At 37.8% G+C, this 18,610-nt stretch overlaps 1 long non-coding RNA gene across 1 annotated transcript; it reads right to left on the minus strand.

The window, feature by feature from the left end:
* Window positions 1-8,753: 8,753 nt before the first annotated feature.
* LOC121065954 lies at window positions 8,754-15,299 on the minus strand. Its single transcript, XR_005817426.1, has 4 exons — window positions 15,267-15,299; window positions 13,246-13,315; window positions 11,390-11,464; window positions 8,754-9,316 (listed from the first exon to the last, which is right to left on the minus strand). It is a non-coding gene; the product is annotated as an uncharacterized LOC121065954 (long non-coding RNA).
* Between the last annotated feature and the right edge of the window lie 3,311 nt (window positions 15,300-18,610).

An 18,610-nucleotide genomic window follows, 5' to 3' on the forward strand; every position in this document is an offset into this window, starting at 1 on the left:
AAGACAGAAATAAGATCTCCCCCAAAGCCTTCTCTTTCCAGGTGAAAAAATTCACTTCCCTGAGCCACTCTTCATATACACGTGCTTCCACCTTGGACTGCCTTGTTGGCCTTCCATTGTATTCCTATCAGTATATCAAAGTCTTTCTTGTACTCAGAAGACCAAAACTGGACACAGTGATTGAGATGCAGCCTCACGATAATTAGAGGAGCATAGTCATCATTTGTATTACAAGGTAGTGTCACAGGACACTACCTAGACCCCTAGAAAAAGGTTTCATGCTTGTTCTTAATATACTGACATGGGATAAGAGCACCAGGAGAAAGGTGGTAGTTTATTGGTAAAAACAACAATGGAAGCTAGTTTCCAAGGGTACAGCAAACCCTGATCTTCATCTTGTATTAATCAACACTATGGAGACTATATCTTCATATATACTAATATGCTATTAGTATACTAATATGTTATTAGCATATATGAGCTGTAAGTAACTAATTTATATTGGCTTAGAATTTGTATACTAATTTATATTACCTTAGAAGATGCCTTGTTATACAAATCACAAGAGCACAACATGGTCAGTCACAGAGGGCTTGCGATGTGTCTCTGTTACCTAGTCTCGGTAATCTCAGGACAGAATAAATCCTGATTAATTTTCTTTTAAATGTATAACAGAAGTATTCTGTGAAGAGCTAACATCTCTGTTGGTTTGGTCTAAAGTCCACCACACTGGCAGAAAGATTCTCAATGATCTCAGTGGACTATATTTGATATTCCATGAAACATACACTCAGCTAAAAGGTACAATTATTCTTTACAAACTGCAGCACAAATAATAAATCTTGCACACATCTTATGCCACCTGGATGCATGGAATCCCTCTATTATTCAAGAGAAACTTTTTTGCTCATTTTTTAATTTATACCCCCCTGAAAAAAAAAAAAAATTTACACCACCCAACACCAACCCAATATTTACACTTGAAAAAAGTTGTTTGTTTGTTTGTTTGTTTTTAACTCATAAACAACAGAAGTGCTTCTTCAATAAAATTAATGAATGCTTTTAATTTCTCATGGTCTTACTCTGTGAAAAAAATACCTTTGGATTCTGTTGAAACATACAAAAAATCTGAAAATTTTGTGCCGCTTTATACCATAAATCACTCGTTCATAATAATGCCTTCCTGTCCAAGCACACTAATCAAATCTCTTCCCTGTCACTGGAATTATTACATTTTAACAAGCACAGGATTTAATCATCAGTGCAGGGTTTTCGTGCATTTACTTCATACAGGCCTTGACAGAAAACCTTTACTCATGAGTTGTCCTTATAGTGGTGGTTTGACTACCATTTTGACTACTCATGTGAGTAATACTTTCTTGTTTCAGGTCTTTAATTAGCTGAGTGCTTTCAGAGATATTTCTATATAAAGCATTTTCTCTGTGCATTAACCATGGTATCCATCCTCGCTCCCTCATGTTAATGACTTGGGCAGGAATGTATTTGTCTAACGTATCAATCACTTTCTCCTCACTTTCTACACATCTGGTCTTTCTGATCTCTTCTCATGAGTTTTAAGAAGCTTCCCTGATAGAAAAGACATTGGCATCTATATTAGATGTCATATAGGATTTGATCTTTTGTGATCCCTGTCCCAACTGAAATAAAAGACAGTGTCCAAGTGAAAAAATAGCCCACAGTTTTCAAACTTGCCAGCTGCTTTGCTTCTTTGACTTTCTTATGCCCTCTCTAAGCTTTTTGGACCTTGAAGGTCATCAGTACATGTTCACAGGTCTCCATTAGCATCCAGGAGTGACTACAGATGTTGCTGAGGTAATTTCTTTAATCAGACATGTAGCTGCTCATTGGCAGAATATTCTGCACCTGGGACTAACAATGACTTCATGTGATATATTAACCAATTCCTGATAGAGACACATGGAGAGATAAGAGAAGGAATTTATGAAAGAAAACAGTTTGTCTAAATTAAGTTGTTATTCAAAATGTTCCCTTTTCAGTATAAACTCCTATGGATTATCAAAAGTTAAAATTCACCTGCAACACAGGGCCAGGCCTGGAGCCAGAAATTTATTTTGTTATTTTTTCTTCTTTTACTCATGTCAAGAGAAGTCCAAAGAAGGTTTTACAAGGAAAAATTCCATGTAATGAGCAAACCTAGCCTTTGGAAGTTTAGTCGTTTTTTTTCTTTTTTCTTTTATTATTATGGCCCAAATCCTGTAATTGCTCTGTGAGGACTACTTTTTTTCACTGATTTCAGAAGTCCATGCAGTTACTGTGGCCTACCTGAGTGCTGGAATTTAGACTAATGTTGCCTGGGATCTACTCAGCCAGATTTTAAATAATTTCTCTTAGCAGACAGCTAGAAGGATTTAAGATGCTGCTGTCCCCCACCTGTTTGTTACACTGGACATGACTGCTCCCACAGCAAAGCCAGAGGAATGCAGTATGTGCTCACCTTAGAGCTGCTTTCCCACAGAGATGAGTAGCTTAGTTCAGTCAACTTTGCAGGAAAGCAGCTGAGTCACGTGCATTTTGAATCCTGGTAACTCATTGTGTTAACAGTAATATCTGAAGAAGGTTGAAATGGACAGCTGGGGAGGTAATTTATTAGGCTCAGCTAGATTAGTCAGGGCTTACCTGTCATCATGCTTGAGTTAGAGGCTAGAACGGCAACTAAAAGTAAGAAAGTCTGACATAAAAATTCCCATTGTGCTCTGCTCTGTTTCTCATTGACCTCTGTGATACCTCATTGTACAATAGATTCTAACATGTGATGAATATTTGGAGTTCTCAAGCTCATTCATGGACCAATCTCTTCTCAACCTTTGGGCAGAAAGAAGGGAGAACTCATTTTGTTTGCCTATAAACTGTTTAATTTATATTCAAATGTCATTCACAGTTTCAAATACAAAACATTCAAACCTTATTCAGTTTGGAGGGAAGGAGAAGGGGATCCAAGTTTTCACTTTCAGACAGGATCCTGTGGGGTTTTCTCTATCAGATCAAGTTTTAGAAAAGGCTTGTTTTCCAGGTCTGACTCAAATGGACCGCACAGAGTATTTATTTTTCAATGGCATTATGGGAAAAAAGGCAGAAACTTGTCAAAAAAAAATCACAATCATATAACTCAAGTTTACCTCTGGCTCATTTCTATATTGCTTGACTGGTTTCATCTGTTTAACTGAGAAAAAGCTACACAATTTATAGAAGATTCCACAAACTGTGAGGGGAATGTAAACTCTTTTTTGGAAATGAAGGCTAAAGAAAATATGGGAAAAAAGAACCATAAATTGTACTCAAACTTTAGACAACACAAGGATAGTATCCAAGTAACGAAATTAATTTTCCAGTGCATCTATTTCTATTTTACTGCTATCAGTGTTCCTAGTGAGAATTTAAGGCCATCTCAAGCAGACTGGTCAGTCCATACCCTCAGATCAGAAACAACTTCATCAAATTCCAAGACCACTTGAGTATTGCAGATCATATGGGAAACAAGATAATTGAATGTTCTGAGAACCCTAGAAGCTGATGCAAGCAACTGCCCTAGATAAAACTGATAGGTGAAATGAGGAGAGAGTTTTAGCCTTAACTCTGAATATCCTGACTTTCACCATTTTACAGGGGATACTTTAATAGGTAGGTGATTGCAATCCTGGTAATGCAGTCTCCACAAATACTAAGGATCTTGTGACATTAAGAAATCTCCTCTGGCTTCAGTGAATCAAGATCTGCCACTTTATAAACATCCTCAGTAGCACTATTGGAGGGGTTCTTTTTCCTTTTGTAAGTAACAGTAATTACCAGACACACACACACAAGCAAAATAAATCAGTATTTGGTTCCTTCTGTTATTTCCATTTTGCATGTGCACATCCTTCTAATACTATTTAGTTCCGCCATCATATGGCACAGAGTCACATTCCTAAACCAGAAAACACACTATTCTGACTTCTACATGAGTCCCTAGACCTGATTTTTGTCAAGTCCTCTTTCAAACACCTCCCAGAAAGTCTTGAGACAATGATACACTGTCCCTTTGTAGGTCTTTTCATAAGGAATTGGAAATCACACCTAAGGGAAAAGAGACAAGCATCCTTATAAAGGACAGAAACAGAGCAAACCACACTTGCACAGAAAGCCCCTCCCTATCAACAGAGGTTTTACAGCAAAAACATTTCATTTATTTTATTTTATTTTATTTTATTTTATTTTATTTTATTTTATTTTATTTTTAATCTGTTGCTATCATGTGCTAGCTGTCTTCAGGAAAAGAATGAATTTGACAGTTTTGTGTTGACTCTCACATTTCCCATTACTGACTCTTTTCATCTCTGTCCTGAAGCAAAAATAAATTTCCCTTTTTAAGCTTTTGATGATAAAAATCTCATCTGTAGCCTCATAAATGATCCTTTATTATCTATATTAATAATAAATAAATGTCTGTTGAATACCCCTGATCCTTTGCATTAATCGTGCCAGATGTATTATAGATAACCTTTTGATTTAACAGCACAAACTGTGAAACAATATTAAACCAGTAAACGACTGATCTTACTGGAGTCAGTAAGGTCAAAATTATAAACATTTCTTTCATTTCTATTTGTAAATTGTCCTATTACACGGCATCAGTCCCCATCATTTATTTTGGAGAGAGGTATCAGACTAGCTGCAGTCCTAGAAATAGAGCTCATAAATAATATCTTGAATAATTTTTTTAAACATTTCTGTCTCTTCCACTTTTCCTTCCTAATGCCTCCTGATGGTCTTAATTAATAGAGCATTACTACATGATCAGGTTCACTTCCACTTACTGTTATGTTAAAAATGTTAAAAATATGTTAAAAATGGGACTAAAAATCCATGTTAAAAATATGTTGCTCGCCTCTTTCCCATTAGTTCTATCAGAATCAGGCACAAACTTAATTCAATCATCTTCCAGGATGGCACTGAGAGAACTGTAGTCATTCCTGAACAAAGGGATGGAGCTCCCTTTAGATTAGCACAACTGCATTCCATAAGTTTGACTGTTTTCCTCTTACATACCTGTTGTCTCTTCCTGTATGATTATTTTCAAATAGTTTTTTGTTTTACTCAAATGGCCATAACACCTGAGAACCCACTTGCATGTAAATCAGGATAACACCCTCCGTAACCATTCCCTTCTTGCTGTTTTGTGACATCTATTCTAACTTTCAATGCCTCTGACAAAAGTGAAGCACCTTGTTCTATATTAGGTGACAAAATACACCATATCTTTTTTATTTTTTTCAGGGAAAATTAAGGCCCAGTAGTTCTCAGTGAAGTCAAGGGAGAAATATCCTAGTTCTGTGCTTTTTTAAGTGTAGCTTCTAAAATGAATTATGTAATGCTACTGAGGCTAGAGTGCAGAGACTGTGCACATCCACTTACCTGTAGCAGTAACTGTAGCTACACTCTTGTAAGGCCAATTCAAAAAGACTTAAACGTTTTAATTGCCCATGCAACACTCTAGCTATAGGACAGACATGCTTACTTAAAGTCACTTAAAAATTATTAGCATAACTGAAAATGTGGATGAGATATATGGTGGCAGCCTTGGCGCTGCCCAGCTTTTGTTCCCAGCTACATGCTGCCGAGTTTGCTTAACAACTGTCTTTACGAATGCTCTTCTATCTAAATTGTTAGGACCTGATTTATGACCAAACACCTAAGGGTTTTTTAGAAGCAGTCAAATAACATTCTTCAGTAATAAATTGACTACAAGCAAGGTTCAATATCTACTAGCTCATTCCCTAAGCAGAACACAGTTCAGTGATTCCATACGTTCTGTTCAGGACCCTATAGTATTTGGATTTCACTGCTAATTTAACTGGCAGGAAAATAATTCAAGATGTGGACTTGTAAAATGTAAAATTAGGCTTTGGAGACAACATTAAACGGAGTTGCAACAGTTCTCTTAGAATTTAAGAGAGAAAACAATTGGTTTTGATACAGCAAAAATGTATCATATATCAATGACCAAGTATGATGATAAACAGTAGAGGAAAAAAAAAATGTTTCACAATTACTGAGTTCAACTGTCAGGCAATTTTTAATGATCCATTACCAAAATGCAGTTCAAGGCTATGTTTTGCAATTATGTGTGTTGTAACAAACACTTCATGCAAGGACAGTTGTCAGATTCTATTGCTGGTGGTGTCATCCAGGCACAAGGAAGTACAAGAGGTCTCAAACATTTCTACAGACAGGTTTTATGTAAGAAAGTAGCAATCTGCACCCTTTGGGCAGCTTAGCAATCTCTTACACTGAAAAACAAACAAACAAACAAACAAAAAAAAAAAACACCTCCTTTGCTGTCATCTCATACCTGAGTTTGAATTTGCATGTCACAGTTCAAACCATGCTGGAAATGTGGGTGAAAACCTCATCCCACTGAGGTCAACAGTAGTTTTGCTGCAGTTTCACAAAGGCCAGCTGACAGTTTACTACATTTGGATATTTGAATGAAACTCAAGGTTGGCTCCTTACAAATAATAACATCAAAACAACAAAATAATAATAATAATTACAATAAAATAAAACAAAATAAAACTAAAATGCTTAGACAATAATATAAAAATTTGATGTTAAGATGTATGGTGTTTGTTGTTTATGAGAAGACAAAAATAAGTGCATCTCTTCATGCAGCAGTGTAACATTATCACACATCAACTAATTCTGTTTGATTCATGACTTACATCCGTAACTGTTATGGCCATTAGGCAAGATCCACTTTAAAGGCCTAATCCAACAAATACCTGCATACTTAACCACTTTAGTCACATGCACAAGTCTTTTCTGTCTCACAGACTCATTTTCAACACTACATGCGTATAGCTGCCAGGAAATGCATGTGAGACACATTTGGCCAAGTTCCCAGTAAATTTGTTCTGGAAAGTGGCATGGCAATATTCTGACATTACATATAATCTCCTAGCATCACTGGGTGAATTCACTTTTAGTTATATTGGGGAAAATATAGAGAGCAACGGAATTAGATGAACAGCTTTAAAAATGCTGAAATGAAACTGTGTATAAAATCCTGGCTCAGTGAGTTCGATAGTGATTTTGTTGCCAACTTGGAGTAGACAGAGTTTCATTCAATAACAACAGATAACTATGCATTCAGTTATATATATACTGCAGTTTGTTACATATACTGCATTCAATAGTACCTAACATAAATCTCCCTGTAAACTCAAACCCTGGACAAAACTGCAAACATGAGAGAAAGAGATTTTCCAGTCTACATGGGTAATTAAAGAAGAGTTCAAGATATATATAATTTACTTAGGCTAATCTCTGAAAGAAGGATTTGTAACAAAATGCATATTTTCGGTACATTCTCTCTTAACTGCATGACAAAACATATAATTTACTTTCTTGTTGAATGATAAATAGTACCTCAAATTAAACAAGATTATTCCCTGTGAAACTAAACTACAGCTTCTTAAAGGCAGTAATGGCATTTCCTCTTTGTGTTACTATTCTCTCCATTTCCTGATGATGAAAGCCACTGTCTGGATTGTCAGCTTTTGGTATTTCAGCTGGACTGGTAGCATCAAATTTATTTCTTGCCTCGATCCTTTCCTTTGTAACTATTTCACATGACTGTTCTATGCAATATACACTCCCATGTTTGGTTCACAGCACCCTGACTTTTTTCCATTTCTCTGAATTAACATGTATTTCTCTTTCATGGCAAAGGCACCAGGGTGTTTAAAATACCTTCAGACCTCTTACCTTGTTCCTTCCTATTTAGTGTATTTACACTGTTAGTAACATTAGCAAATACTGATGTCAATCTATCATTTAATATTAGTCTTCCTCATATTGAATAGCACCAACTCTTCAAGACCCTTACTGAAGTCACTTAGAGACATTCTCCAGATTTATTTAATAATAAACTCATGATCCACTGTAAAATTGCTATTGACAGCTAACAGAATTCTCATTGTGCTTGGGCTTTAGAAAAGAGGAAAAGTTCTAGTCTAAAGGCATCTCTTTCTTTCTTGTTCATATACATCTGTGTATTCTGCTTTCAGTTAGAAACAGAACAAGCATGCTGTGAAAAAGGTGTTTCTGCTTCCAGAACCCAGAAAACCTGGAATATGTTAGACATCCACTGTTCTCTGCAGAGATATTACCACAGAGAATCGTAATAAAATAATGAAATAATAAAAATGAAATATCAGCTTTTGAGAGAGGTAGAGTTCTAGCTTGGACACTTTGAGTCTTGGTCAAACTTTAATTCTTAGCATGGAACCCAATAAAATAGTCTTGCAACAGTGATCTACAAGGAGATTAAGGTTGAAGCTACAATATAAGCACCACTAAAATTCATAGATTGCAGCTGATATATGAGAACAACACCTTCATACAAATATTTAAACAACTGGATGCAGAATTCCCAGAATTATTTTCTATCCATAAACATTTTCCCACCATGTACCACTGCAAATGAAATTACAGTAAACTGGTCTTATTCCATTCTTCCTCTATCTTATTACATTTTTCCCTATCCATAGAGCAGAACTTTGCTGGTGTTTAGCATCTTTTGCATCCTTGAACAGGTACAGGTAAGATTTGTTCTTGAACACAAAAAAATCACCATTTAAAATCTACATACACTAGCCATTAGCATTTGATAGATTTTTTAGTATCATAAAATATTTTTGAGACGTCATTTAAATGAAATGACCTAAGCCTGTTCTAAGTGACACTTTATATTAGAATGAATTTGCATAATTAACAATAAATAAATCAGAAAAGGAGAATTTTACTGTTACTGACATATAATGCTACCACACAAAGAATAACATAATGCTTTACTAAAGTAAGTAGAAGCAAGATGACATACTCTCTTCCAATTCAGGGACAATTTAAGACAGCATACCTTTAATGGTATCTGGTAAGATAAAGGCTCTAAGCCCTTTTTGTGCTTGTTTTTCAGGACCCTAATCCTTTCCCTGTAGTGAAAAAACACATTTTCTCTTTGCACTCCTACAAACACAAAGGGTTTCTTTTTTAGCCTCCTTCACAGTCCTCACCCTCTCCTCTTCTGTCAGCCTGGGATATTATTTTAACCACCTCCAAAGCGGTCATCATGGTATAAGGAGTGGGGAAAAATAAGGGGAAAGGAAGAAAAGCAGTAAAACAAGTGTGTGCACTAATTGTTCTTGGATGAAGAAAAAGGTAGAAGAAAAACACCCAGGCTCATCAGTAATGCAGGCCCTGCCATCCCCAGATGTTACAGAAGCATCAGAATTGCTCCCTGCAAGAAAAATTGGATTAGTCACAATCTTGTCGACTAATGGGCACACTCTGTGATCTTTAGAGCTTCATTTACTGGGTTAATAGTGCTTTGCCTGAGTTCTTTTGCAATAGGGAAAAAAATGTAAGAAGAAATATTCTCTGTGCAGTCCACAGTCACTGACACGAGTAATATCATATTCATCACAGACAGACCTCGTATCTCATTACTGCTGAAGAGTTTGCCCCCAAGGCATTTGAGCTCAGTCAGGCCAGGCCCCTCATGTGGAACCGTTCAGGTATATTGTGAAATGATTTAATGCAATAATAATGTCCACTTTGTGAGATAGATTATGTTTTTTATAGTGGCTGATGGTTAATGAATGATACATTAGCAAACATCACTAAAACATTATTGAGAAAATGCAGATAAGATATAGCAACTCCTTTATTCCCCACCCCCATCCTTTCCCAGATGCATAAGAACGGGAAGCAGAACTTAGAGGAAACTTAACATTTTTTGTGAAGCTACTAGGTTGCATATTCTCTCTCCTGCTTGCTTGTTCTCTAGGGAAGGGGGAAAAGAGATATTTAAAAATGTTGTAAACACAAACTGAAATATCTCTTCTTAAATCAAATGAGAATCAATGAAAGGGCAAACCTGAACAAATACATTATATGTTGACCCGGTTTATTAGATGAAGCCATTTACCCTGATTTGATTTATCTGGCAATACACTGCTCAGCTGTGAAATGAGATAAGAAGAGCCTATTCACCTTATTTACAACATTATAGTGACTCCCGCTAGCACTACTATGGTTAAAGATCTGTCAGCAATTCCATTACACCTTTTTTTTTTTTTTTTACAAAACACCATTTTTTCAGGGTTTGTAACATGGCTGTAGATTCATGCTTAGCTTGAACATAGCAATTCAAAACCTATAGATTCAATTAAAATCTCCCACAGAGTACAAAGGATTTTAGATTAATACTCCACGCTCTTAAAAAATGTGAAAATCTCCAGGTAATTTTCCACATTTTTTAGTCATTACCGCTGTGTTTATGAAAGAAACACAAAGAGGGTCATATACCCTGATAGTGCAAGTTTACTAAAGTTAACAGAGTTGCAATGATTTACACTAGCTGAACAGCTACCCTTTCTGTTAGGTTTGACATACATGTGGTAAACGTGATTCACACCAAGAAATTATTTTTGTTCTTCCATGTTACTTTGATTATCTGTGCTATTTGGCTTATACACATTTCTAAAACCTCTCTGTTTCCTTAATGAGTGGAGGTGAAATGAGGACTAAGTTCCACATGCTTTCAATGGGAGTTAAGTAGTACTTCTGAGCTTGCAGTGTAAAATTCATATTGAGCTGTTTTCCCATAAGACTCCTGAAACGGTTCCTGACATGGGGTTTTCTCTACAAAAACCCTTTCCTGTTCAGGCCTGTTTTGTTTTGCTTTAAAGCCAAAGTTTCTATAGGAAAGTTCTGTTCTGGTTTCCTTCATTTTAATTTCTGAATGTCTTAACAGCTCAAACTGGAAATAATTTTCCTCTCTACACAAAGAAGACTAGATGTATTTCCATAGATTATCTACAAGGTGTGGTCTGTGTTCATACCAGGTGTATATAGGTAGATGGGTTTGATTAAATGTTTAAAGTTGAGAAATGTCAGCATTTTCTTTGTCATACACATACACATATACCTTGTGAGATCCTTAGATGGCATAAACCTTATGATCCTTAGATGGCATAAATCTAGATGGCATAAAGCTTAGGTACATTGACCTGATTTTGCATGATTAACTGATTTATTGCAGCTGGAGATCTAGTCCACCATATGCATAGCCTACATCTAACACATCTTCTAGTGCTAATACCTGATGTGCACACAAACATTAGGCATATGGATGTCACATCAATGTCATTTTTATATTTCTGCATTTGTACTACTGAATACATAAATTAATATTTTCAATTACATCCTTTCAATTTTACATTCCGCTTTTCTATTAGGAGAATAACACATCTGTAAGAAATTAGTCTACGTGACAAAGGGAAGGTTTTTCTCATCACAAGTATTTTACCTTTTGTATGCCTCCTTCAGTCCCATTCCTCCAGTGTTTCTGGTTGTGATGAAAGTGGTAAGAATGCAACTGTAACTGAGAAGAAAAAGAAAGGGCTGGTGAGGTAGTGTCTGCTGAGTTCAAACAGTATAAGATAAAAGCAGTTGTACAGATACAGAACGGATTTTATCCATTTCATAGACAGCAGATGCATGTTTATCACCGGTATCACCCAGAGGTACCTAAGATGTACTACTGTGTTTAGACGAAACAACATGTACAAAAAAAAAGGCCTCTTCCACTCCAGGTTTCATTTTGACTTCCGCCACTGTGACTGACAGAAAGGCTAAAATAGTTTTACCTCATTTCATAAAACTGGTTTGACATGATCCAAAACAAGTTGTAAAATAAGTGTACTTCATCCAAAACAATGTCCCTCCTATTTCATGGGTACTGAGGAAAAACGTTGAAATCCGAATAGATGAGTGCAACAACAGGATGGTAAGGCCCCACGTTTTAGCTGCCAGCTCAGGCCTCTCCAGTTGCCCTGGCACTTTGTGAGGTAGAAAGCATGGTGGCAGCTGTGAGGAAGAGCCCTGTTCCACCATCTGAGCCAACCTGGGAGGTGGCTGCCACCACAAATTTCATCAACACACTGCTGAAGGGCAGCAGGGAAGGGTCATGGAGGAAGGTCCAGCAGTAGTAGGTACAGTTTGCTGAGGAGGAGGAGGGTGCCCAAGATGGTGGCAGGGGGAGGCTCGGGGTTTAAACTCCATCCTGCTAAAATTATTTCTTAACAAAAAAAGGCAAGGTGCATCATGGCACTAGTGCCGTACAGTGGTGGGGTCCTTGCTTTCAGTACCAGTGCTGGTAGGGCTCTGTGTATATACCAGACCACTGAGAAATGTGGAGGCTGCATGTGTTTGGTGCTGAGGGCCAACCATGGATGGCAAGGTAATGTGGCAGGGGCCAGGGATGTCTTGAGGAAAATAAACTTGCAAGAAGAAATATTCTGGGTGCAGTCTTAGCTCCCTGATTTGCACCCTTACTCCTTGTCTGAGGGGAGAAGTGTCTCCCAAGGGGCTCTCCTAAAAACAGGCCCCCTGGAAAGTCACTGCCATCTTGAGAGTCTCTCTGGGAGCTGTGGTGAGGAGGCAGCCCCAGCCCTAGGGGAGAGGGGAGTTGTGGCTGTGCTGTGTGCAGGTTTGGGCTCCTACCAGAACCCCTGCTCCGGAGGCTATCCTGTGCTTTTTTGTATTTTGAAAGGCATGTGGGACCCTTCCCAGATGACATAAGCCTGAGATGTCCCCTGAAGTCGGTAGGGAGGGAAGACAGTAGAAAGGATCTGAGCTTTTTGGAGGGAAACAAAGGAAGTGCTTGGAAATACAAACTATTGAGCCTCTTCTCCACTCCAAGGCATATCTGGATCTAGGTTCCCAAGATGAGATAGTGTGGCATAATGACCACGCAGAGACTAGGGTAAGTTTAGGGATCAATAGCTTCAACTACCACTTCATTGAGGACAGGCTCCCTTCTTATACCATTAGCTCTACAAGCAATACTTTCCCACTAGCTAGTCATTGGTTAACAACTTTGCCCAGCAACAGCAAATATTTAGCCACTTCCATGTCTTAACGGTTGGAGAACAAGCAGTTTGAGACAGCAAGGTGTCTCGTGAATCGCCCTTCTTTGTTCCTTCTAGCTTGTTTACATTCCTCATGGCTTCATCGTTATGAGTCCCACTATCACCAACCACCGAGCTTGTCGACCCCCATGGCGATACTCTCACAAGATAGTTTAGGGATGCAAGGCAGAGTTTCTCTTTTTAAAGTGAGCTTTGCCAGGCAAATATTTCATGGCCCAACGCTGAGGTGCACCTGCTTGTTCCAGGTGGGAACTGCATCGGTGGGACCTGTGGTGGGATTCGGCCATGAAGCTGGCTGCGGCCTGCAATCAGAGGTCAAGACCGTTTTCACGTCAGTAATTTTTTTACTTTGCTTGCTTACCTAATCAAAGGTTTAGTAGGTCTTATTTCTTTGTTGTCTGCATTTGTAATGGTCTGAAACTTAGTATGCAGATTATCTGTGCTACCAAAACACATCCCTATGCTACTCAAAATGCATCTGTAGGCTCCAGAACATGAGAACTGTATACTATATTGGAAAAAAAAAAAAAAATGTGCAGAATATTGTGATTGTACGTTAAGGTAGAAAATAATCTTTTTTCTTTTTTTTTTTCCCTTGCACTTATCATCTCATTAATCATTGTTGCAGTCATGACGCTTTACTTTTGATGGGTTTGTTGTCTCTCTTCTGTGAAATGTTCAGAAATAACACGTACAGTTTTTTTTTTTTATATTCTGTTCTTTTTTTATGCTGCCTACTGTGATGAGTCAGGGAGAAACCTGCTGCCTATATTTGAAACCCTGACTTTGTCCTGTTGGTATATACCAGAAAATTTGTAGTTTGTCTTTGTGAATTATGCATTAAACCTATAAATCATATCAAAATTTAAGGGAAATGTGACTCATCGATGTTACCTTATTTTGATGGATAGAAACTAACTGGTTGAAGAGTTACAAAAAAAAGATTTGCAGTACTTGGATTTTATCAGAGGAATATAATTGACGTAAACCAGGTTTGTTATCATTTTAAGTTTGTACACAAAGAAAATATGCCATATCATAATTCAGAAATGTGGGGGATTTTCCACTGTGGCAGGTAGCTCAAACTACCTACTTCAGAGGAAGGCAAAGGTGACTTGAAGAATATTCAGAATATCTGCAAATTATACAGAATTTGTCTGAAATTAGACTCCTGAAATTGTAGACAGCCAGTAAACATGGGCAATTCTTCACTTGTTCTCCCAGTGTACTCCCCTGGCACTACCAGAAGTAAGTTCTTTTTCTACAGACAACATGGGAGGAGCTTGGAAATGAAACAAGGATTTCTGCTAGTGATAGCAGGCAGATAGTAGAGGCCAGAAACTGGGGAACTGAGGTGGTCTGTAAAAGTCAGGTTAAAAACACGGCATTCTTCCTTGTCAAATACGGACACTGATTGTTGTCAGTCTTTTCACTGATACACTGATACTGTGTTTCATTAATCATTTGAATTAGGCATTACCAGTTTTTAGGTGGAGTTGCAGATTTGTCTTACTTAATGATATAGGAAAGGAGTTTTTTAAATCTCACAATAATCTACTTGACTTGCTTTTCAAGTGAAACTATACGATAAATGAATTGCATACCTACACATTGACTTTAGATACTTTCATAAACATCCCAGAGATTTTCTGGCATGCAGTTACTATGGCCATTATTCTTGAAAATATATTTTGTAAAGTGTGACTATTCTTTTCCTTCATTTCCCCAAAGATACTGGTATGTACGTACAGAGAAATGGACTCCAACTGGGGCCACCCATAGAAACGATGACATGTAAAACAACTGTCTTGAGCACTGAGAGAACTTTCTCAGTCTATGAAGTTTGGATTACTGTGGAAGTCTTGGTGCTGTACCTGTTTTCAAGTAAGACCCAGAAGTCCTACTCTTGGGTTAATACTATATTGTATCAAAGACTGAAAACACATAGAACAGTAAAATGTCTGCCTCAATTTGTAAAATTTAGGGAAGAAAAAAAAAAGGCCTCAAAAAAAGCAAGTAAAATGTAGAATGTTGTGGTTTAACCCAGTCAGCAGCTAAACACCACACAGCCGTTCGCTCACCCTCCCCCTTCCCTCTCTGGGATGGGGGAGAGAAACAGGAAAGTGAAGCCTGTGAGTTGAGACAAAGACAGTTTATTAAGACAGGAAAATAATAGTAACAATAATAATAATGATAATAGTACTACTAATAATAATGTGTATGAATCAAGTAATGCACAATGCAATTGCTCACCACCTGCTGACCAATGCCCAGCCTATCCCCGAGCAGCCGGCCACCCCCACCCCGGCTAGCCACCCCTATATATTGTTTAGCATGACGTCAGATGATATGGAATACCCCTTTGGCCAGTTTGGGTCAGCTGTCCTGGGTCTGTCCCCTCCAAGCTGCTGCTGCACCCCTAGCCTGCCCACTGGCAGGACAGAGGGAGAAGCTGAAAAGTCCTTGGCTTAGTGTAAGCACTGCTCTGCAACAATTAAAACATCAGCATGTTATCAGCACTCTTCTCATCCTAAATGCAAAACATAGCACCCTACCAGCTACTAGGAGGAAAACTAACTCTATCCTAACCGAAACCAGGACATAGAAATAGACAGATTAGAGAGCACAAAAAATGTTCTTGTTATTGTTCATTTTTCTGTTCACTGCTGGTACGTCATGAGAATGGCATTCTGATACCTACAAATTCAGGAGCAGACAGCAGGCAGGAGCAACATATGTCAGCACACTTCACAGCCTGGAGGAAAACTTCAGACTGCACCTGAACCTAGACATACATAATATTTGCATTGTATGGTGACTGTGTGAAGGGTTTTAATTTGTCTTTTTTCCCAAATCTGCTATTAAATAATTAACCCTTAGAAATCTTCCATTTAGAATAAATACAAGGAGAAATGGGAGAATATTTCGTTCTCATTTTTTAAGTAAAGGTATGAGCAAGTCAGTGAAGCATTATCTCTTTTATAGAGTTATAGAAGTTAAGGCACTTTTTCTGACTTTTTTTGTTTGTTTGTTTGTTTGCCCATATCAGTTTTCTCTAGGTATTTGGTGTGATTTTGTGCTTTTCAAGAGGACAGGAAAGGGGCTATGCTTCTAAATAATGTGTTTCCCTGACTTCATAAGGCTTGTTTTGTCTGGCAAATGAATTATGTAAACCTTCTCCACCTGAAACTGTTTCAAGTCAATTAATTGTTGTAATTACTTAAGATTTCTTTTTAATGAATATGACTCTCCAGGGATTTGATGATATCCTGTCATCTGTAGGCCTGATAAATGAAATGTGATTTGTGACTTGTTGCAAACTGAATCCTTGTACTTGAACAATGTCTCTCTTTCCTATGTGCTCATTTAATGGAAGAAACGCCCTTGATGGAACTAGGAACATTTGCTCTAGTTGGTCCCTCGTAAGATGAATTTTGACTTTTACCCCTTTTGTTCTCCCTTCCTTTAAATGCAGACCTTGTTAATGCATTGACAATTACTCGGGCCAAACACATGACCCCAGTTAGGTTACCTATTGTAAGTGAGACTAGTTTAGCTGTTCCATCTCTCATCTCCATTAGGTGCGCTGAAATGTGAAAGATTAGCAGTCACTCAGTGCAGAAGGAGACCAATGCTGTATGACAATTTCTTATGTTACCTTTTTTACTACCTTCTCCTCCACAATACTTTGCAAGCAAAACAGCCAAATTCAACAAGCAAGGCACCCTCCTTTTGTGTGTGTGCAATACCTAATTTCCAGTGCTTCTCAAGAAAAACAGAGCTGCCCAGTGCTGCAGATAAGGACAACCAATCTGAGACAGCATGACAAAGAGACATGAAGTTGGCACAGAGTTGCTACAAACAGTGCAACTGCTTATATATCAACAAGCCTATTTTCCCCTACCCTGCAAGCGTACTTAATATAATGTAATCACCAATGCTTGGTAAGTATAAAACAGGTGGGATTTTCCTGATTTAAATTCCATTGGTGAAATGAGGATTACTGCTTTTACTGCAAGACCTTTCCTGAATACCACGTGGGTACATTAAACATCGTAAAACACATAGCAATAGGTTTGGTCATAGTTTGTAACATAAGGACAATGAATTATTGTGTATCACAAGCAAAGATCACTTTGAACTTCTTCTATTCAACAGAGGGTTCCTCAGATATACATAGCTGTCTAAAACTGAAGTTACAGGTAGTGAAAATGTACAGAAGAGTCAGCAACCTGATAATAGAAATGAATTAACAAATGAAAGAAACAGCCACATGTATTAGTTATTTAGGAGAAACAAAGGGACGTGAAGGGTAGAAAGGTGATAATTGTGAGAAAAGAGTGAGAAGGAGTCACCACACTCCTTCTGGGAGTATCTGGGATAAAGATATCACAGAAAATGAGAAAATACTGAATTTTCACTGAAAAGGTATTTTGAACTTTGGAGCTCAGAAACCAGGAACAGTTGTAGGGAGTTAGACAAAATGACATCAAACCCTGAATCTTTCCTAAACTCTAAACCCACTTCTTTGTACTGAAATAAAGAACACTCTTTGCCTTCTCACCACCCTTCCTTTTTTTTTATGGATTGGCAGAAGCATAGGCAAGCACACGCATGGACAATAAAGTAAAAGAAAACGTTTTTCGTGGCTTGATGGGCCCAGCTGACAACACAGTATCTAGAAGTGATATGAAACTGATTGTCTTTGGTGTAGTAATTGGATGGAAGACATTCAGATCACCTTTGATTAGATGAACTTCTGAAATTACTGAGATTTATCAGTGCACGGATTTTATTCTCCGAGGACTCAAGAGAAAGTGTCCCATTAACTTAATGAATCAGGCCGCAAGAGAACAACTGCTCTTGAAGTCAGAATGAGATATTTCCCATCAGTGGCACAATTTCTGCCAGTAAAGGCAACAGAATTTCTCAAGTGAAATGAGATTAGAATATGTCTCCCCTGATTTTCAGTAGTTAAATGATTGACTATCCTCTAATAGGCTAATTATTAGATTCCCCTTCAATTTTTGTGTTGCAGGAAGCAATGAAAGTTTTCTTTCTCTACCTAGATTATGTGGCAGCTGTGGCAATGTTTCACTCATGCTGTTGCATAGTCCTGACCTTTGAAAAGTGGCAAGGTACATTCATCTTTCCCAATCTTATCTGCCTTTAGCAAGGTGTCCCCAGCTCTGGAACTTCTGGGAATTTGACAAAGGCATCTTCCTTCATGTCAGGTCTTGTTATCTACTCTGTCTTCTTGACATATGACACATGTCAGATCTCATTTTTTCACAGCTTGCTTTGTTTGCCCCTTCACAGGTCGGAGATTCCACATCCTCTTTTTTGAGCCATTTCCAAGGTGCTTCTTATTTTCCTGCAATAGCTTTGTGGCCTTTCTTGACAACTTAAAAGATCCTTTTTGTCACTGATGGTTTGTAGTTCTTCACAAAGGAAAACAGCTTTTCAGAGGCCTCATTGGATAGCCACAGTAAACCATTTCCATGCCTTCTTTACAAATGATACTCTTCCAGCTAGGGCTCTAGGGAAAACAACATAAGGGGTTAACTTAAGATGAAGGATAACTGAAGGCTGAAAGA

Source organism: Cygnus olor, chromosome 2 (assembly GCF_009769625.2).
Source record: "Cygnus olor isolate bCygOlo1 chromosome 2, bCygOlo1.pri.v2, whole genome shotgun sequence".
NCBI classification, from domain to species: Eukaryota; Metazoa; Chordata; class Aves; order Anseriformes; family Anatidae; genus Cygnus; species Cygnus olor.